General features: G+C 43.0%; 1 protein-coding gene across 2 annotated transcripts in view; it reads left to right on the top strand.

Annotated features, from left to right (window-relative positions):
• Positions 1 to 21232, top strand: part of TMEM200A (transmembrane protein 200A) — a 45164-nt gene that overhangs the window by 8510 nt on the left and 15422 nt on the right. Inside the window, exon 2 of one of the 2 annotated variants that reach the window (XM_079970800.1) lies at positions 13391 to 13590. The exons of the other annotated variant lie outside the window; for it this stretch is intronic. The gene's annotated coding sequence lies outside the window, so the exon portion shown is untranslated. The remainder of the gene's footprint in view (positions 1 to 13390; positions 13591 to 21232) is intronic. 2 annotated transcript variants of the gene reach the window in all.

Genomic DNA, 21232 nt, shown 5'->3' with positions numbered 1-21232 from the left:
AGTGAAAAATTATCAATAAATAACAAACAACAGGTATATAAGTAGAAAGTCAGCATGGTTGTGGGGGTATCCAGTGTATTTTTGAGTATATCACATATATAGCTATCTGCCTGCAGAACAGAAGTCTTGGGTGTGTGCTTGGTGCAATTGATTCCTGAACCTCAGGAAGCAAGTGTGTTCCAACCAATGTATCCAACCTGGACAAGTTGGTGATCAGAGAGGTGGGTGGGTGGGTGACACCTTCAGGAACATGTTAGAGGCAAGAAACATCAGGGTGTTTCTGCTGTCAGAAAATGAGTCCTGGGAGAGGCGGTCACCACTCTAAGGAAGAGAGAAATTACATTTTAGAAGGGACCCATCCCTCAAAGGATAAACAGATACCCTCTTGGGCCAAAGATTCTCTTCTAGGGGACAGAGGCCCTTATAGTGATCAATTATCATTAGGGAAAAATACATCTGCATTTGTAGTAGGTGTGCAGTATTCAGTGATTTGTTTGCATGGTGTGAAATTTGTAGATATTACCTGTTATCATGTGACAGATAGTTCTGAGGAGAAGTCAGTGGTCATGATATATTGGCAGCAATGATGTGGGCAAATGTGATTGTGTGACCTGGAAGCAAATGTAGGTTTCTAGGCAGGAGATTGAAAGCCAGGAGCTTCATGGTAGCTTTCTCCGAAATGCTACGCATTCGACCACCAGAGTTAGCTTTGCCGGTAGGTCTGAAGAGTCTCAATGGATGGATAAGAAGGTGGTGCCAGGATTTGGATTTGTTAGGCACCTTCTGTGACAAGCTAGACCTGTACAAAAGAGACAGGTTCCACTTGAACCATAATAGAATCAGACTGTTTGCGCTTAAAATGAACAAGGTAGCAGAACAGCTTTTTAACTGAGCACTGGGGGATAGCCAACAGAAGATGAAGAACATTGGGTTTAGGGTGAATCAACCCTAAGGGATGAGAATGTGTTGAACTAGGCAATGAAAGTGCAGGAGTAAATCATTTATTTTGCTTTTGCTTTATTATGTATTTTGAGTTTTAAAGGAGAGCACAGATGCAGTGGGCATATTTGAAACATGATAGAGTGAACCAGTGGGTCATAGTTATTTCTGAACATAATCTCTTTGGAGAGGACAGGGAAGGGCATTCTAAAGGTGTTGTTCTGTACATCAAATAGGACATAGAATCCAGCAAGCTAGAAAGCCCAGACAATTCAGACTCCTCAACAATATCAATATTGATGGTGGTGCTGTTCCCTAAGAGCAATTTAGTACTGGGGATATACTGTTAACTCCCGGACTTGGCCTGGGCGATGTATAGATACATTGCCCAGGACTGGTTTGAGTGCCAGAGCATGATGGCGCCTTCACCTAGCAGTATATAGTGGATGTACCTGCTGCCACTCCTGCTGAGTGTGGTAGAACACAAGATGTACAGACCTGAGATAATAGTCTAATCTGTAGCACTGTCAAGCAAAAACTCTTTGTGAGTATTCTTCATATACTTTCCTAAACAATGTTCCATTATATTGGCCTTGGTTAGTACTATTAAGTATTATTGAAATGGCTGACTTTGCATTTTAGTCTGGAAAGCCACCCTGACCCATTCGGTTATAACTTGGAATTATTGTGTGGTGCAAACTTTTATTGACATTTCAAGCACAAGTTGCTCTGACCTTAATTCCATATTGATAGGAAATCAGATGAGTTACTGTTGTTTTGATCCATCAGACTTATCATAACATATGACATGGAGGCTCAGAACAAGTTGTTGTTTATGAGACAACATCAAGACTGTTACATTCTTTCTCCGGACAGTTTGTACTATTCAGCTAATTGGTGTTGTTGTCTCTGTAATGGGCTATAGAGAGAGAACATATTACAGGGTTGATGTATTCTTAATTTAAATAAATATTAAGCCCAGTCTTTTAATAATAATAATAATAATAATAAATTTTATTTATATCCCGCCCTCCCCAGCCGAAGCCGGGCTCAGGGCGGCTAACAACAATCAAACAGTCAAACAATCAGATAATCGCACATTCTAAAAATATTTCATTATAAAAACCCAAGGGGTACTCTTAAGATTCATTCTGGGTTTAAAGCAGGGGTGCGAAACCTATAGCCCTTCAGATGTTGTTGGACTCCAGTTCCCAGCAGCCCCAGCAGGCAGTGTCAAGAGTCAGAAATGATGGAAGTTGTGCACCAGTAACATTCCTTTGGTGTCAGATGAGGAGTAATGATTAGCTTGGGGTATGGTAGTCCATAAAATAATTTACATTTGAACATTTGCTACCACAGAGTGCTCTTTTGCAGATTATTCAAACCCCACTGAATGTGTAACCCTAGGAACTTCTCCAGACAATAACTGTATTGTTTTAGGCAAGCTGCATTTATTATATTATTGCATGCACACCAGTCTTGAAGTGGCAAGAGACTCCAGGGATTCCAATGCTTACCCAGGGTTCAGTTTTCTTGGAAAGAAGTTCACTGGAGACTGTCATGTCTTTAGGATATATGTTTTTATTCACGCATATAAACAACCTGAGGATTGGGTGCAAGGGCTCACAGCATTAACACTCCCAACACACCCTGCTTCCCCCATAGGTTTTCAGGATCCATAGCTTTGGATCCAGCACAGAACAATACAAACCTCTGTCTTCAGCTTCCTGCCCAGACAAAAAACTCACCCCCAGACTAGCCCCTAGATCAGGGGTCAGCAAACTTTTTCAGCAGGGGGCTGGTCCACTGTCCCTCAAACCTTGTGAGGGGCCGGACTATATTTTTTTTTTGGGGGGGGAGTAACGAATTCCTATGCTCCACAAATAAGCCAGAGATGCATTTTAAATAAAAGGACACATTCTACTCATGCTGATTCCTGGACTGTCCACGTGCCAGATTTAAAAGGCAATTGGGCTGGATCCGCCCCCCCCCGGGCCTTAGTTTGCCTACCCATGCCCTAGATCAGTGTTTCCCAACCTTGGGTCTCCAGCTGTTTTTGGACTACAACTCCCATCATCCCTTGCTAGCAAGACCAATGGTCAGGGATGATGGGAATTGTAGTCCAACAGCAGCTGGAGACCCAAGGTTGGGAAACACTGCCCTAGGTCTCCTGTCACCCAGGCAGCTGAGGTGGGAAGAGGCCCATTCCTCCTTCTCCTCCTGTAGAAAACCAACACTTAGTTGTCCTTATGGCAACATAGCCCACTCTTTAAAATGCTGATGAGAGTACTTAAATGGCCGACAACTTGACAAAGAAACTGGATTGATCAGTTAAGCAGTTCCTTCTATTACCAGCCCCCTCCCCACGATCCCATAACAATGCATTGCAATATTTTGTTGGTGGTGAAATGCAGAGTGGGTAGATCATGTGCTTTACATTAGCTGGCATCGGGTTCAGTTGTTTCCCCCTCTTCCGTAGCTGCAGAATAGGTGCTTGTCTATTCTACTTGCACAATGAATGCAGCTTTCCTTTCTTCTCTCAGATTATTGTGCAGATTGTAGATATATATAAATTTTCTGCAAAGTTGATTACCCCCTTTCACATTATATTGACACTGTGCTTCAAAACCATTAACGTGTATAGGATGCTTTTCAAACAAACACCAGGGGGAAATAACAGTGAGTAATTCTTACAGAAGAAGGCACTAACTGATCAGATCACCAAAGTGGGTATTTAATTAAATTTTAATCAGAGCTCTAAAAATCAGCATCAGTGCTGATGAAGCTGTTTTAAATAACATCGTGTATTTCCCAGTGAAGCATTCCAGTTTCCCAACCAATAAATATTCTGCATGTGTCAAGAAAAACTGTTGTCTTCGTTGTACTAATATTTATTATATAGATATATTTATTTATTTATTGCAGACTAATTTTGCATATTCCAACTAAGCAACTTTGTTCAGTGCAATTAATTCTAAGTAGCAGTGCATAGGATTTGACCCAACTTTTTCTGAACTGTACTACTTATTCTCCAATACTAAGACAATGTAGATGGTGTGTGCCTGTCATATCATAGAATCATATGTTTGTAGAGTTGGAAGGGATCACAAGAGTCATCTAGTCCAACTCCTAACAATGCAGGACACTTTTGCCCAATGTGGGGATCGAGCCCCATTGCCACCATGAAGTCTTGCCGTTGCCGCCACTGCTGTCACTTCCTGCCACCACTGCAAGGCCTTGCAGGCCACTGCTGCTGCTGCCACATCCTATCACTGCTGTGAGTCCTCGCAGGCCACTGCTGCTGCTGTCGTCACTAGAACCACCGCAAGGTCTTGCAGGTTGTCACCGCTACGGCCGACATGTACCACGGTCATGGCAAGCTGTTTCAGCCACTGTTGATTCTGCCTCCTAGCAGGCCTGCTGGTAGCCTGGCAGTCCCAGGTTATTTGTATTCACTGTGACTCATCACCGTACTTTGGATGTCCTGAATAACACCATTTGGTAACCAAGCCCAAAACCAAAATCCTGTTGGGATGCATTTTGGCTTGCCTGCTGCTGAGGTGGTTGATAACACCATCATTTAACAGTTTTAGACCCTTAAGTAGGAGCAGTTGCTAGGACATTGTCCTGCTTGCCTCTGTTTCGTTCCTTCCTTATTTCAGGTATCACAATACACTGATATACCGCGATGTTTAACTGGTGATATATCGTGATATTGAAAACGAGGTTTTGCCCACCTCTACTTGCTGGATGTGAGAGACAGAAAGTAAAATGGAAGCAAGACCATGAATTAAGAATGGGAAATATCTCAGGAAAAAATATTTTTAAAGTCTCAGTAGGAAGCATTTAAACTTGGGAAGAGAATGACATATTATGATAACCATTGCCTTCATTATACCATACATGGAAGTGCAAGGTGCATGCTGCCTGACTTTCTTTTAGGAACTGCTGGGGATTTCATTTCTTTTCACTCTGTCATGTTCAAACTGTGCAGAAGGTCCCTAAGTGGAGCACATCTCTCTTTCTGGCAGAATGTTAACAATGGTAATATTATCTTTAAATGCTTAAGGCAGAATAGCTGCAGTTTTTATGAGGCAGGATACTAGGTAGTCTTGTTCTTACCTTTTCCAGAAGTTTCAACAAGTTTTTTTTAAAAAATATGTTATTTTAGAGCTCTGTTTTTAAGTTGCTTTTTTAACAGTGTTATTTGACTTGTCTATACTTTAGAGTTGTGTACAGAGGTACCTGGGAATCCAGCATTTCAGCATGGAAGCTTATAGCCTAAGGATGGAGGCCCGAATGTTCACCACTGAGTTACCTAGGGAATCAAAGGGAATGGGCAATTCTAGACACGATCATCTTAGATAAGTCTATGGGTAGCCAACACAATGCTGTCCGGAGATGTTGAACTACAACTCCCATCATCCCTGGCTATTGGCCATGCTGTCTGGGGATGAGGGGAGGTGTTGTCTACATCATCTGATATGCACCATGCTGGCCACTCCCAGAGAGTCATAGAATCATCCAAAGACAGGTGGTGACCTTGGATTTAAGCCTAACGTGGAGGTGTTGTTTAACTGCTTGGGAACAATGACCACAGTGCCACGAGATTTAATAGTAGGGATGTTGCACAGAAAGTCCAGTGTGGTCAAATGAACTTTCTTTCTTTCTTTTTAAAAAAGTCTATATGATAAGAAGTGACATTGTTTAAAATACCTAGGCTTTTCAGAACAAGCTGAATATGCTCACTAGTTCCTTTGTAAAATAAAGACACACCTTTTAGAGGAGAGCAGACACCAACGAAACATTCCACCCGTTTCGTCTAGAGCATTTTTTCTGGCCAAGTTACAAGGTGATTGTCCTAGGAACCCTGGTTGTCTACTTTTTAAGTTTTGTTAAAGTGATGGCTGTGTACGAGCTGAAGCTATAATAATTAAGATTAATGTGCCCTCCATGTAGAGATGTGTGGGTATGTATGGAATGTTCTGTGGGTACATGTATTGTAGGCTCTATATCCATTTAGGTAAAGGTGATGCATAGGTAAAGGTAAAGGGACCCCTGACCATTATGTCCAGTCATGACTGACTCTGGGGTTGTGGCGCTCATCTCGCTTTACTGGCTGAGGCAGCCGGCGTACAGCTTCCGGGTCATGTGGCCAGCATGACTAAGCCGCTTCTGGCGAACCAGAGCAGTGCACGGAAACGCCGTTTACCTTCCCGCCAGAGCGGTACCTATTTATCTACTTGCACTCTGACGTGCTTTCGAACTGCTATGTTGGCAGGAGCAGGGACCGAGCAACGGGAGCTCACCCCATTGCGGGGATTCGAACTGCCGACCTTCTGATCAAGTCCTAGGCTCTGTGGTTTAACTCACAGCACCACCCACATCCCCTAAAAGGTGATGCATAGCATGTGACTATTGCTGTTTCTCATATACATTTCTCTCCTGGTCACAGGTTACGATTTTGCCTTCCCTTTGGAGCTATGCTAAGTTAGTGAGAGCAAATACTGCTTGTACCTGTGCATGTGTATATCCGTGTGCTCCCATATCTCATTCCAGTAGGAGTTCCTGCAATATAGAAGGTCAATAGAGCAGAAGCAAAGGAAATGAATGTTAAAAAAAAAGCATGTATTTAAGAATAAAACCACCTGAGCTTTCCCACCATACCATCTTGCAACAAACAAACTGATAGTTTTCACAGTGGAGGGAAGTAAGCAGCAATAGAGGTTGAAACACTTACACCGGACTTCCCACACCTGGTGCCCTCCAGATGTTCTGGACTACAACTCCCATCAGCCCTAGCCAGCACCAGTCCTCAAAGGCTGATCAAGTGTATGACAAAAGGCTAACATGTCTGAGGCTTATTGTGTTGGAGACTTGTGGAATTCACTGTCACAAGATAGGGTAATAATTCCTGGTGGAGATAACATTGAAAGAGGATTTGACAAGCCCTTTGAGCCCTGATTGCTAAGTGGAATCTCCAGGTTCAGCAGAAGCAACCATACTCCATGCTCTACTTGGGGGTGTTTACAGTGGCGTAGCGTGGGGGGTGCAGGGGGGGCCGGCCGCACCGGGCGCAACATCTGGGGTTAGGGCAAATCCACGGGTTAGGGGGCGCAAATTACTTGCCTTGCCCCGGGTGCTGACAACCCACGCTACGCCACTGGGTGTTTATGAAGCATCACACTGGCTATTTTTGGAAACAGGATTTCAGAATTCAGGCCTGGGAGCTAAACATGGCCTCCCAGGCTGACCCTCAGGAGTCTTCCCCAGGCTACAAACCCTCCAACAGAAAGTCCTCTTTCCATAGCCAAACTGCTCACTAGCCCTGCCATGCAGATTCCTTGGGTGTGTTTTGCCTGAATCAACTACAGCATCGAATTCTGGTTATGCTTTGTAATCCACATTTTCTCCTCTTTCCACTTTTGCCTGTGGCCCCATCCACCACTGGTTTGTGATCCCTGGAAGGAAATGTGGTCCTCATGCTAAATGGTTTCCAGTCTGTTAAATTAAATGGATAATCCATCTGATTCAGTAGGACTTTTATTACGATCTAAACACTGGACTTTGGAAGCAGAATGTAGCCTCTGAACTGGCTATTCATACACTAAACATCATGTCTAGTTTAGCCAGTTTTGTGAAGGGGAGGTGTGGTCACATGCATGTTGAATTAGAGAGAAATTTTGCATGTCATGTCTTTGGCATATGCAAGATTGCTACAGGCTGATTCTCTGTTCTTTGGAAGCACTTGCCCATTAAACCCAGGCTAGTTGTTTGTTCAGCTCTGGCAGAGGCTCTGGAAAAACACTGCTGTTAATTTTGGCTATTTTTCCAGGGTGACTAAAAGTTCTCTTTGTGTTTCTATTCAATACAAACCAGAGTGTGCCACAAGCAGAGAGCAGGTTCATTTCTGAAGGTGTCTGCAAAGCATCGTAGCAGAGATGTCAATTTCTCAGGCTTGCTGCTGTGTTTTCTAGTTTTGCAAAGAATAAATCCATTACATTGTAGCATTTTAACAAGCACGTTTGGGGTAAATAAATTTTGAATTCCAGAATACATCAAATACACAGCCAAAGTAAAACAATGAGAAACATCCATAAGTAGAGAAATGGTTTGGAAGCTTTTTTAAAAAATGAATCAGACATTCTCAGTGGTGGCCCCCTGTCTGTTGAACTCTTCAAAGGGAACATATTTAAATGAAGGCTAAATACCTTGGGGGGTGGGTTGGTTCTTCAGATGTTAAATACTTCTCTTCTATTGCATTTTTATTGCAGCCCTGTGTTTGTAATATTGCTTTATTTGTAATATTGCTTTGTTTGTATGAGTTTGACCAAACTGTGGGAGGCAGTGGAAGACAGGAGTGCCTGGCATGCTCTGGACCATGGGGTCATGAAGAGTCGGATACGACTAAACGACTAGACAACAACAAACATGGTGGTTTTAGAGTTTTATTACATTAAGCCAACCTTAAGTAAGGTTAATGAGAGAAAAGAGTTGTGGCATCTGGTGCCTGCCAAAAATGGAAGTAGTACAGTTCCCAGACACCTTGTCAAACCACTTCCATCTGGCCTCCCCTTGGCTCCACCCGGTAAGGGTGTTCCTAGTTGCTTCACCCCAACCCTACCTATGGAAGCCACACCTGCCAGTCATGACGACTCATTAGAAATAGAACTTTAGGTTGCATAGCAGATGCTGGGGGATCCTGGCATGTGTTAGGCCATGTTTTCAACAGCATGCTGTTCTTCTCCCCACCCCTAACTTACTGGGGTTTTTTGTATTATTTATTTATTAAATTTATATACTGCCCTTCATCTGAAGATCACAGGGCAATTTAATTAGTCATGATTGATATACCATGTAGATATACATGTATACCATGTAGAACAATATTTCAAATTGCTTCACAGAAGTCTATAGCCTATAGATTTGTTTATTTAGTATGCTGCCTTTGGTAGGAGGTGGCTGTTTAATCTTTCAGACTGTCAAGGGTGCTTCCCAGCTCAGCGTCTAGGCAGCTATTCCCAGGTCTGTGCTCTATGGAGCAGTTGCAGCAACTGGGAGCACCCCCTCCTCCACTGCAAACATGTAGCCAGAGACTGCTCCTGCATGGAAGCTGCCTCTGCTCTTCCCACTTCAGTTCTCTCCTCTCTGAGAGACAGTGGTGCAGGAGAGGGTTGTGCAGCATCTTGCCCTTCACTTGCCTGACCTGCCTCCAGCTCTGAAGCTTCCCTGCCTCCAATTCTTGCCTCCTGTCTGGTACAGGTCCCCACCAACCACTGCCTCCCTCTTCCAAGTCAGGTTCCAGCCACCCCTTCCCTTGGTGCACCTTGTCATCGTTCTGCCAGTACCTTGCATGGACCTTAGAAAACATGTTAAGAAGTACAGTGGATGCTTGGGTTGCAAACGTGATCCGTGCAGGAGGCACGTTCACAACCCGCAGCGTTTGCAACCCGTAGCGCCGTGTCTGCACATGCACGGGTCGCAATTTGGTGTTTCGGTGCATGCACGACCGCCAAAACCCGGAAGTAACCTGTTCCGGCACTTTCGGGTTCGGCGCAGTGCACAACCTGAAAACGTGCAACCTGAAGTGTCTGTGACCTGAGGTATGACTATACAGCTGTTTTTGTGTTACAGAATTTAAAGAAGAAAAGCAGGATGAAACACATTCAGAATAATAAAATACTTGGATGGAGTTTCAAGGGAGTACAAAAAAAACATAGGAAAGGAAAATATGGCCACAGTTGCATAAAAGCCTTTAATTGCTGGTTCAGTTTCACAGACTCAGCTGACTAATGACATAACAAAAAATCTGGTTGCCGAAACTGGCCCGTTATTTATAACAAAACTACTGGGCTTCAGCAGCTGTATCTCCTTTCTCATCCCCTCCCCCTTTAATTTGACCCAGAGTTTGTTAGAGCTCAGTCTGAGGCCACAAGCATGTTGAGTCATCATGGTCTGTGAGTATTATGTTAAGTGCCTTTTTATTCAAGAAATAACCACATGTTGCCTTTCATAGCCCTCAGTTAAACTCAATACACAAGCAGTTTCCAGGCTATTTTCTCTTAAGGCAGGTGCAGTAAAGCAAACAGCTAATTAGTGTTCACTTCACTCTAATTACTTTCTCCAGATAGCCTCAAGGCAAGGATAAGGTAACCTGCAAGATATAGTCAGCCCTCCCAAATAAATCCCACATAAAAAACACAGACAAACTGCTTACTTTAGCTATTATCTTAATTTCCTGGGTCTTGATCCATGAAGTAGAAGAAAATGACAACTAGCAGAGGCTCTTTACAGAACAGATGATTGACAAGAGTTCAAAAGACACTGAACTTCATCATCATCATCATCATCATCATCATCATCATCATGTTTTAAAAGGACAGTCATCTGTTGGGATGTCCTAGCTCTGGATTTCCTGTTACCATGCAGGAATTGGACTAAATAAAATTACAGTGTGCAGGCTGGTGTTGGATGTTTCACAGTTCTGCTGCCTCCCAGCAGGAGATCCAAGAAGTTGCATATTAAAAAAATGGATGTCTATTGTCCAGTCAGCAGCTATCCATCAGTATGAGCTAGCCTACCTCCATTAATCCATTCCCCTCTCTACAATCTATGCCACACTGTTGGTGGTGCAGTGCTGAGGAATCACAGGTAGATGTAGGCACAGAGTGAATTTGTTATTGTACCCCAGTAACCCCAATTGAGGCTTTGACACCTAAAACCTTTGAGGCTAGGCACCTAAAAATAAAAATGTGCTCCATGCACGTGCAGTTTGAATCTGATTTAATTCAATGCTGGTTTTAAAATTTGTATTGTTGAGGACTTCCGGGTTAGCGCTGTCGATTAATGGCGGATTCCCTCCGAGCTCCGGAGGGAATCGGCTCCGCAGGATCGGGTCTTGTCCGCGCCGGCGACGCGGGGACCCTTAAAAATCACAGGCGCTGATGCCTGTGAGCGTGGTGACTCGGCGGGCACCATTTGCGCCCCCCAAACCGCGAAGGAGCCTTTTTAAAGGCTCAGGAACGGGGATGGGGTACGGCGCGGTGCTGTGAGTCGATTGCTCCTTCTGCGGAGCGAAGCCGCATGCCATTGTCGGAGAAGCGCTGACTTTTTCCTTGGAACATTTGGACTCAAAAACAAGAACCCGTGAGTAAATATGGAATTTGGAACTCAAATAAATTTTTGTTGAATTGGGAACGAGCGGGGAAGGGTCAAAAAGGAAGTCGCCCCCCCCCTCTGAGTAGATACTCTAACGCAAAGAGCTTGCAACTTAAGGTCGAGAGAACTCTTTTTTTATAAAAAAAAAAAAAACCTTCACGGCTTGACGCTATAAATTTTACCGGAGGATAAACCTAACGTTAGGAGCTAAAGTTTCACCCCCCCGAACCCGGGGGTGTCCCGCGAGAGAACCTGTTGAGGAACTATTGAAGATTTTGACAGCTGTCAAAATAGCTGTCAAAAGGAAAGGATAAAGGGAACTTTGTCTTTGTTGCATCTGCTGGCTATATTTGTTACAATTTCTGGAAAATAAGGGAGAGCAGCTACAAATTAACTTGCTGACTGGTTTTTAAACTGAAAGACATTGAAGGATTAAAATCCCCCCTTCTGGGGGACAGAGACACCACAAGAATGGCTGAAAGAAGCAAAAATCAGACTAAACTCAACAAAATACTGGCTCTCCTGGGAAAGTTACAAGATCAGACAGATGTTTTGACTACAAATGCGAACACTCTGGCCCTGGCAGTAAACAACATTGTTGAAGCTGACAGGGAGTGGAGGCAAGAAGTTTATACATATCAACAACAAGAGGAATTTGAGAGCCATGAGACTATGGAAGAGACACACGTTGTTTTTGAGGAAAAGGAAGGTGGACTGGTAACTTTGCAGATGTCAAAGGAGAATTACAGTTTGGGGCCTGACATGCAGATAACAAAGGAGAATAAAAATTTGAGGTGGAAAGTTTGGACTGAGTTGGAAATTGTAAATTCGAGAGTGGAGCACCTCATTAGCACTAATTTTAAATATGGAGGGCCAACTGAAAAAATCATGGATCTTGTTGGGTCAGAGCCCCTTCGAGCCTTGGGGCTTAACCTAAAGGACTATCCAAGATGCCGGCAGAGAGGAACTGAGGATGACTTGAGAGCCTTGGATGTGAGATCTCCAGGTTAAACAGTATTGACTGATGAACACTTATTGGGGATCAAAACCGGGAAAGGGGGGTTGGAGTTTGGTAATCCAAAGGGTACAGAATTATTAATTACTTTGTTTTTAATTTGTTTTGTTATTTGTATGGAAGTTGGGAAAGCCGTGGAAGGGAAATATTGATTGACTTTAAGAAATATGTTAAAGAATAAGAAATGATGCATAAGATGTTTAAGATTAGATAAGTTAAAATTGGTGTCTAAAATGGTTAAAATGAAATGAAAATGAGGAATGCAAAAATAATTTAATGGAAGAATGAGGAAAGGTAAAATTACAGTATGTTAAAATCATTAAGTTTAAGGTTGAGAATTAAGTAATAAGGATTTGCAGGATTAATAACTTGAACTGGAATACAAGAAGGGGAGGGGAGAGGAGGTCTAAGAAAGAAGTTATATGAAAATAAGCAATTGAAATCTCATTTGTTTTTAATTGTTTTTTCTAAATTTTTGTATTTTTTGTTATTTTTTTCTTTTTCTGTGTGTCTATGTTTATTATTGAAATGCTAATAAATATTTATAAAAAAAAAAAAAAATTGTATTGTTGCTGTTCAACAAACTGGAAGAAGGTGCCATTGACCGTCAGGAAGAAATTCTGGTTTGCTGCATTCTAAAAGACCAGTGTTAGTGGTTGTTCATCAGCTTATTTATGAGGAAGCAATTAATGGGCATGGACAACAGCAGTGCTCTGATGGACAGTATATGTTCTGGGTGGGATGGAAAGCCCACTGAACAAATTAATGACTATATTTGGTGGCTTGTTGTTCTGCACATCTTCCCAAGCAAAAATTGCCTGTCCATGTCCATAAGACTGCCTACAGCAAAATAGATGCTGTCTGATTTAATAAAGGGTTATGGAAGACTGACATTTCAGAGAAGCAAAAGACAGAGGCCCTGATCCCGAAAAACAGTGGGTGACAGAGAAAGTATATTTTCTTTTCCTGTTTGCTTTCACCTGAATGTAAAGCACACCATTTCCTTAAAAGGTTAAGGAGCTGATTTGATGTTTCTTGCTCATTCCTGATATTTCTATAGGGCACTAGAGTTAATGGAATTATTCACATTCAAAGGAGCTTTTGAAATGCCAAAATATATTGGGGGGGGGCTGTCATGTGTCATAGGATAGTATTCGTTTTACAGAGTGTAGCACGCAGTCCAGGGCAATAGTAACAGAACTTTAATCACTGCATAAGTATGATGCCCTTTATATGGGGCTACCCACAATGACACCTGGGCCATTTCTGTTAATACAGAGTACTGTGCCGCGCCTTCTGATGGAGTGGATTGCCAGAGTATATTTCAACATCAACAATCTGTACTGGTTCCCTCTTGGTTTCAAAGCATGCTAGCGAGTACCTATAAAGTCCCATACCAGAGTGGCCCAACTTTTCTTACCAAGTGGGCAGCAAGAGTACTTTGACATGGAACCATCACACTGCTTTCCCAAAGCCAGGTAAGTGAGGCACTGGGCTTTAGGAAGGGGGTGCAAGGCTCTGGCAGGGTCCTAGAATCCTTACACCTTCTTCACAATGTTGGGAAAGTGCCAACTAGGCCTTGGAAAGGAGGTTGGAGGACTTTAGGACCTTGTCAGAGCCCTCATGCCTCCTTCCCAAAGCCCAGCGCCTTGCCTACCCAGCTTTGGAAAGGCAGCGCAAGGTCTGGTGTGATGGGGAGAGGGGCTGTCAAATGTTGCTGAGGGCCACCAAAAAATGGCCTCATGTTGGACCACTGTGTCCTATACAGTATTTCCCAGAATACTTACACTCTTTTCTGTACAAATTCCAAGGTCATTCTGAAACACTTTTGTAAGTACAGTGGTACCTTGGTTGTTGAACATAATCCGTTCTGGGAGTCCGTTCGACTCCCAGAACGGTTCAGAAACCAAGGCACAGCTTCCGATTGGCTGCAGGAGCTTCCTACACTCAATCGGAAGCTGTGTCAGATGTTCAGGTTCCAAAAAGTGTTCGCAAACTGGAACACTCACTTCTGGCTTTGCAGCGTTCAGGAGCCAAAACATCCAAGTACCAAGGCGTTCAACAATCAAGGTACAACTGTGCACAAATTACAGGTGGCAACTATTTTAGGTATGTCCAATTGACCTGTGATCACCAACACACGGGTTCTTTTGGACCTGGAAGATGGCAGAATGGTGGTGGAACGAGGGCAGGGTGTAATGGGGCAGGGCATGCTTATACGTGCTCTACCGACGCGTGTGGGATCTGGGAATGGAACCCCTGCGCAAAATGGTCACTGACTGTATGCACCAAGTTAGGACCACAAAGGTACCAAAGACACATTCTTCTTATACTTTCTCCCTCAGCTTATCTTTTGGAAATCCATGGCTTTGCATCTTCCAGAAGTGGTTTACTATGATGCCTTTACTCAAACCAGTCTCAGTGGGCAGGGATAGGGAATAATAGAATGAACTTAGCATATTTTGCTCACCCTTTGGATGGCAGGAGGCCACAGCCCCAACCACATGAAAGAATGAACAAGAATAGTTTTGGGCTGATCACTGCTTTGAGGAGCTAGGCCATAAACAGCTTAGGGCCTCTAATTCTAAACATCCATTGAAATGTGTCTCCCCTGCCTTCATGAAGGGAAATGGCAGACTTAATTCTTGGTACAAGCGGATGTTAAAACATTTCCTGCAAGCACAATGACAATTGTTCTTTGACAATTGTTGCAAAAAAACCCCTTTGCAGCTGTACATATTATTAATGTCTTATCTCTTATTAAAAATCTTGATTATGCCAAATGCTTTACAAGAGAGTGTTTGGTTCCTTATTTGGTTTCTATTCTTTCCTCCATTAGAACAGATGTTCAAACAGAATGGTTATGGCCTGTAACGAAGCAGCATATATCTTGTCAAATGCTTTGCAGATGTATTCAATTTGAATCCATTCTTGAATGCTACCCCTTTGATGATGATAAATAACATTCAGAGGTTTGGGAAGTGGGGGTTAAGCTACTATGTTAATACTGTTTTCCCCCTCCCCCCAGCAGTTGATGTTTTGCTGAAAACCTGCCTTGACTTTTTAGAACTTATTGAAACTAATAAATGAGTTATGATGTCGTAATCACCAACACAAATAGAGCTGATTTATACATGGCAAGCATTAACCTTTGCCCAATGGAAAAACTCTATCAATCAGTTGACAGTTCGAAAGCATAAAATGTTCCATAACGGCTGAATAAGGGCCTGTAATTGCAATGACTATTAAAAGATTTATGTCATGTTGGTCTAGCTGTTTATCTGTTAAGAGTGTAGGACAAAGCTAGACTCTGTCTTGCTAATATATACCAGTAATATATACCAGTATAATTTGAGCTTTTAAGGAGTCGCTTTAAAGTTTTTCCTTGCACAGGAGATCTGTTCACTCTTTTCAGAGCTCTGTGCTGCTCTCCTGTTGAAATGGATGTTTACATGTATAGTCCCTGCACCATATTAACTTCACTATGGACCACAGACACAATATGCCATTAGTGGAAAGCAATGCACTGCGACAGGTGCCTAAAGAAGCACTAGGGCTGGGTGACCCAAGCAAATAAACAAGCCAACCCCAAAGGCTTCAGAGAAAACCTAAACACGATCACCAGTTAAAATTGGCCAGAGTCAGGTAACCCTTCTGTGATAATACACAACACCACTGGGTGCTTCAAGATTCATTAACAATACTCTTAATACATTTTCAAGAATAACCATCAAAGTGCAAAACACAGAAAATGTCTGGATATGCTTTGTTTTCATCCAAACTGCCTTGCATTGACTTAGAGTGTTTTAGGCAAGACTTTCAGATTTAAATCACTGTGAGCCTCAAGTGACTTCTGGAGTTCATGAATTTCACTGTAGGTGAGTTTCGTGGTGCCCATTTCAGACATTACTACAGAAACAGAGAAAGAAGATGCACAAGTTGTTCATGCTACTACTTTTCCGGATTTTGAATTGTGAACTGGCTTGACTCAGATCAATCCAATGACTTTAAGAGTAAAGGAGTAACACAGAGATCAGAGCTGTATCTTTAAATTCCTTGATGCCAGTACAAGACAAAACAGCCACAGCTGCTAATTCTCCTCAGGTTTTTTCCTCCTCTTGGTCCTTCCACCTACCCGCCATCATCCCACCTGCCATAATGGGCAGATGCAGTGGCGTAGCGTGGGGGTGCAGGGGGGCCCGGCCTCACCGGGCGCAACATCTGGGGGTTAGGGTTAGGGGGCGCAAATCCACAGGTTAGGGGGCGCAAATTACTTGCCTTGCCCCGGGTGCTGACAACCCATGCTACGCCACTGGGCAGATGACAGAGAAATGATGCAGAAGAGAGAAATCACCTATAGCGACTGCAGCTGAATCTTATTCTCAACAATGACCACTTACCTCTCTTCTGCCCCAGCCCACCTTTCCCAGTGTGCTGGTTGGCATGTTTATGCTGAAGCTGCGAGGACAGTAAAATCCCAAAGACCACTGGGAGGAAAATGATGATGAATATGACAGTAGGCATCAGCACAGAGGAGTTAAAGTATAATAAATGAGTGCAGGCTCTGCATACAACCAAGCCCTCACAGTATCCCTCCCAATGTGCCTACGTTTGGGTTTGGGGATCACAAGAGACGAGTTTGGGTTGGTTCAGACATAAGCTGACTCTTCCCAAATTTTGATGAAATTTATTTCTGAGTCAACTTTACATGAGAGCGGAGATTGCCCGCTACTAAAGGTGGTTTATAGGCATGTGTAACAGCCTGACAGCCCTATTTAAATAGAAAAGCTACATCTGGGCAGCAGGGGCACTAGGGGTCAAAAAGGCAAGAGTGTGTGGATGTGTGCTTAACTCTTTCCCCACTTTCCTTTTCCAAACATAGCATTTCAAAACAGAAGGTTCTTTGGGGAAGTCACAGTTTGGAAAAGGAAGACAGTGGCAGGGAAAGGGTTAAGCAAAGCACCCCATGCTGCTACTTGTCCAGTCTCCAATCCTCCCTACAGAAGCAGACATTACTGTTTAAAAAGGGCCATCAGGGTACTACTAGCATGCACCTGCTGTGCATAATGTCTAATTTGGCCCATAGCATTTATTCTGAGCAGATCTTGGCAATATCTCTTCACAACTGTGAAATCAGCCAAACTAACAATTGTAAACATGACATTTATGTTAATGAAAATATTGCCTCAGAAAAGTGCCTTGAAAAGGGGGAAGAGACAGATTTGTGTTTTATAGTGTCTACTCAGAATTAAGCCCTGCTGAGTTCAGTGGGGCTTACTCCCAAGTAAGGAAGCCTAGGGCTGTATGCTTAGCTAGACACAAGATTTCTCTGGGCAGAAATCCTTTTCTTGTTGCATCTTTTACTTTTTGACGTTTTAAGCTTAACCTCTGAGCTGATGGTTTGCAGGGCAAGAGATGTTTACTGTTAAAAAATGTTGTCTTAATCTCCCTTCCCAGAACAGGAACAAATTTAACTTGATTCATTATCTGTTTTATGACAGGATGCTAGAGCCATCGGAAACAGTTACATGATGTGAGCAACTTAAAACAAAATGAGTTTTTCAGCCCAGCACTCTGTGTTTTTTCTCCCACTGAACTGAATGGGCCTTACTCCCAAGTCAGTGTGCAGAGCACTGCATCCCTAGTCCTTAATACAGTACAGTCGTACCTCAGAAGTTTAACAGAATCTGTTCCAGAAGTCCGTTCGACTTCCAAAGCATGGCTTCTGATTGGCTGTAGGAAGCTCCTGCAGCCAATCAGAAGCTGTGGAAGCCCCGTTGAATGTTCAGCTTCCAAAAGAACATTCGAAAACCGGAACACTCACTTCCGGTTTTTGATCATTCTGGAGCCAGAACGTTCGACTCCTAAGTATGGGAGCTGAGCTATGACTGTACTGTTTGTCTCTGTTTCCAAGGCTGATCTACAAGTCAGGGTTCCAACTCTAGCTGCCTTTGCTGAAGTGTAGCAAAAAGAGAAACCACAGGTCAATGGTGGAGGAAGGAGCAGGAAGCAAAGGGGCAAAGGGAAAAAAAGTCCAAGTCATCAGGGAGTTTGAAATACAGAAGTTCAATCTTTTGCTAGATTATCTCTTTCGTTTTTTCTACAGCAGAGGAAAGAGGAGATAGTATAACAAAAGATTGAACTTCTCTGTTTCAAACTCCCTGATGAAGGGTATTAGAGGTCTGCAACATATTGAATACCACCCCCCCCCTCCTTTTGCTTCCTATTCTCCACCCTGCTTGTGTTGAGAAGGCATTGGCTAAATCCCATTTTAGTCATGGCCTTGCTGAGTGCCCTTGGGTAGGTTGCTATCTGTCAGCTGCAAAATATGAATAACAGAGACCTTTCTCAAAAGGATTCTTCAAAGGAACATTCAGACTACAGTGGTACCTTGGGCTACACACGCTTCAGGTTACATACGCTTCAGGTTACACACTCCGCTAACCCAGAAATAGTGCTTCAGTTTAAGAACTTTGCTTCAGGATAAAAACAGAAATCAGGCTCCGGCAGCGCAGCAGCAGCGGGAGGCCCCGTTAGCTAAAGTAGTGCTTCAGGTTAAGAACAGTTTCAGGTTAAGAACGCACCTCCGGAACGAATTAAGTACTTAACCCGAGGTACCACTGAAGAAATATAACTCACCTTGAACCCTGGAAAGAAGTAGGTCTATATAGCTTTTAAAAATGAATGATTTGCAGTAATATTAGATAGGATATTATCACCAAACATAATACAGAAGATTTAATCATTTTATTTATGGTTGAATCCTGTCCTTGGGTTACTGTGGCCAGACAGCATGTCCTCCCATCATTCATAACCATTGGCCATGTTAGATGAGGTTGATGGCAGCTGCAGCCCAGCAGCTTAATGTAACTTATGGATCAGTGGAACCACTGATAAAGTTATGGGAACTAGATATTGGTGCACAGATTCTTCCCAAGGATTGGAATATACTTTGGGAATCACAACCCTTAAAATCTGTTTCCAGTTTTCTTAGGGAAAACTGCCTAACATTATTACACAGATGGTATTGCACTCCTTCGCAAAGGTAAAAAATGTTTTCTTTATCACCTAATTGTTGGAGGGGCTGCAATCAAGTTGGTACATATTGTCATTTATGGTGGGAATGTCAGTTTGTGCAAGATTTTTGTGATTTAATTCTGACATAAATGATAAATATTACTAAATAAATATAGTTTGTTGTCCTAAATTAATCTTACTGAGTATTTTTAATTGTATCCATGTAAATACATTGCCAAAAGAATTGGTCTTATATACAGTGGCGTAGCGTGGGTTGTCAGCACCCGGGGCAAAGCAAGTAATTTGCACTCCCTAACCCGTGGATTTGCGCCCCCTAACCCTAACCCCCAGATGTTGCGCCCGGTGCGGCCGGCCCCCCCTGCACCCCCCGCGCTACGCCACTGCTTATATATGATCTTGGCATGGAAGTGAGAGCTGGACCATAAAGAAGGCTGATCGCCGAAGAAGTGATGCTTTTGAATTATGGTGCTGGAGGAGACTCTTGAGAGTCCCATGGACTGCAAGAAGATCAAACATATCCATTCTTAAGGAAATCAGCCCTGAGTGCTCACTGGAAGGACAGATCCTGAAGCTGAGACTCCAGTACTTTGGCCACCTCATGAGAAGAGAAGACTCCCTGGAAAAGACCCTGATGTTGGGAAAGATTGAGGGCACAAGGAGAAGGGGACGACGGAGGATGAGATGGTTGGACGGTGTCCTCGAAGCTACAAACATGAGTCTGACCAAACTGCGGGAGGCAGTGGAAGACAGGCGTGCCTGGCGTGCTCTGGTCCATGGGTTCACGAAGAGTTGGACACGACTAAACGGCTAAACAACAACAACAACATGATCTTGGCAGCACAAATATTAATTGCAACTCAATGGAAAACAGCCCCAAATATTGCAATGGATGCTTGGTACCGCTCACTCTAGAATATAGCTGTAATGGAGAAAATCATGCGTAATTTGAGATTTCGAGAAGGACTGGAACCTCCCGACACCTTTTATATGTTTTGGCATTCCTTTGTGGCATTTACATCAGAACCGTCATTTTCAAGATGAGCCTGTCAAAACTATTCTTGATGATGTGATAAAGTCGATAGCCTTTACTTGGACTTTGTTATTTTAACTCAGGTGCACCTACTCATTCTGCATGCCTATTTTATAGTTTGTGTTTTTCACATTTTAATTTTTTTGTCTGTTGTTATAATTGTTCTCTTTGTTTTATATACATTATAAAATGAAATAACAAAAAGGACTTTACAAAAATAAAATACCGTATTTTTCGCTCTATAAGAAGCACCAGACTATAAGACGCACCTAGTTTTTGGAGGAGGAAAACAAGAAAAAAAGATATTCTGAATCCCAGAAGCCAGAACAGCAAGAGGGATCATTGCGCAGCGAAAGCAGCGATCCCTCTTGCTGTTCTGGCTTCTGGGATAGCTGCGCAGCCTGCATTCGCTCTATAAGACGCACACACATTTCTCCCTCCTTTTTAGGAGGGGAAAAGTGAGTCTTATAGAGCAAAAAATACGGTAACTCGAGGGCATCATGTGGGTTATACTCCTGGCCTCCATGGTGCACTTATAGGTCTTTTAAGTAATCATGCAGAAATGGAACTCATATTGTATAAGGAGCCTAACTGCTGGGCCCGTGACCAGCTCTAACCCTAAGCCAGCCACTCTACCACCAGCAGGTTTCAAGGCATTGAACCTGAGCCTAGCAGTCAGTTGATTCTGAACTGAACTGAACCTTCTCACAAGGCCAATTTACCTGAGGAGTCAAGTACCTCTGATTCCAACAGCATAGGGGCACATCAGGCAGGAGACCAGAGAAAGGAGGAAAATCCAGTTTGCATAATTCGGCCTTAAAATGTAAAACAGATGTTAGTTGGCATGTAATCTAGCTAATGTACAACTGTGTTCCATTTTCCCAGAGTTTTCTTCTGCTCAGCTGTAGAGACAGGATATTGGTGTAGCTGGTCAGATAGCTCAGTGCAATTTTCATGTAAAGAATTAAAGAAGCTCAGACTCAAGACTTGAGATTACTTAACCAGATTTCAGCTACATCTATCATCATCCCTTATCACTGGGTTTATCAGCT

Source organism: Podarcis cretensis, assembly GCF_951804945.1.
Source record: "Podarcis cretensis genome assembly, chromosome: 3".
Classification (NCBI taxonomy): Eukaryota; Metazoa; Chordata; class Lepidosauria; order Squamata; family Lacertidae; genus Podarcis; species Podarcis cretensis.
The sequence above is the reverse complement of the archived record's forward strand: the minus strand, read 5'-3'. Positions and strand labels throughout refer to the sequence as shown.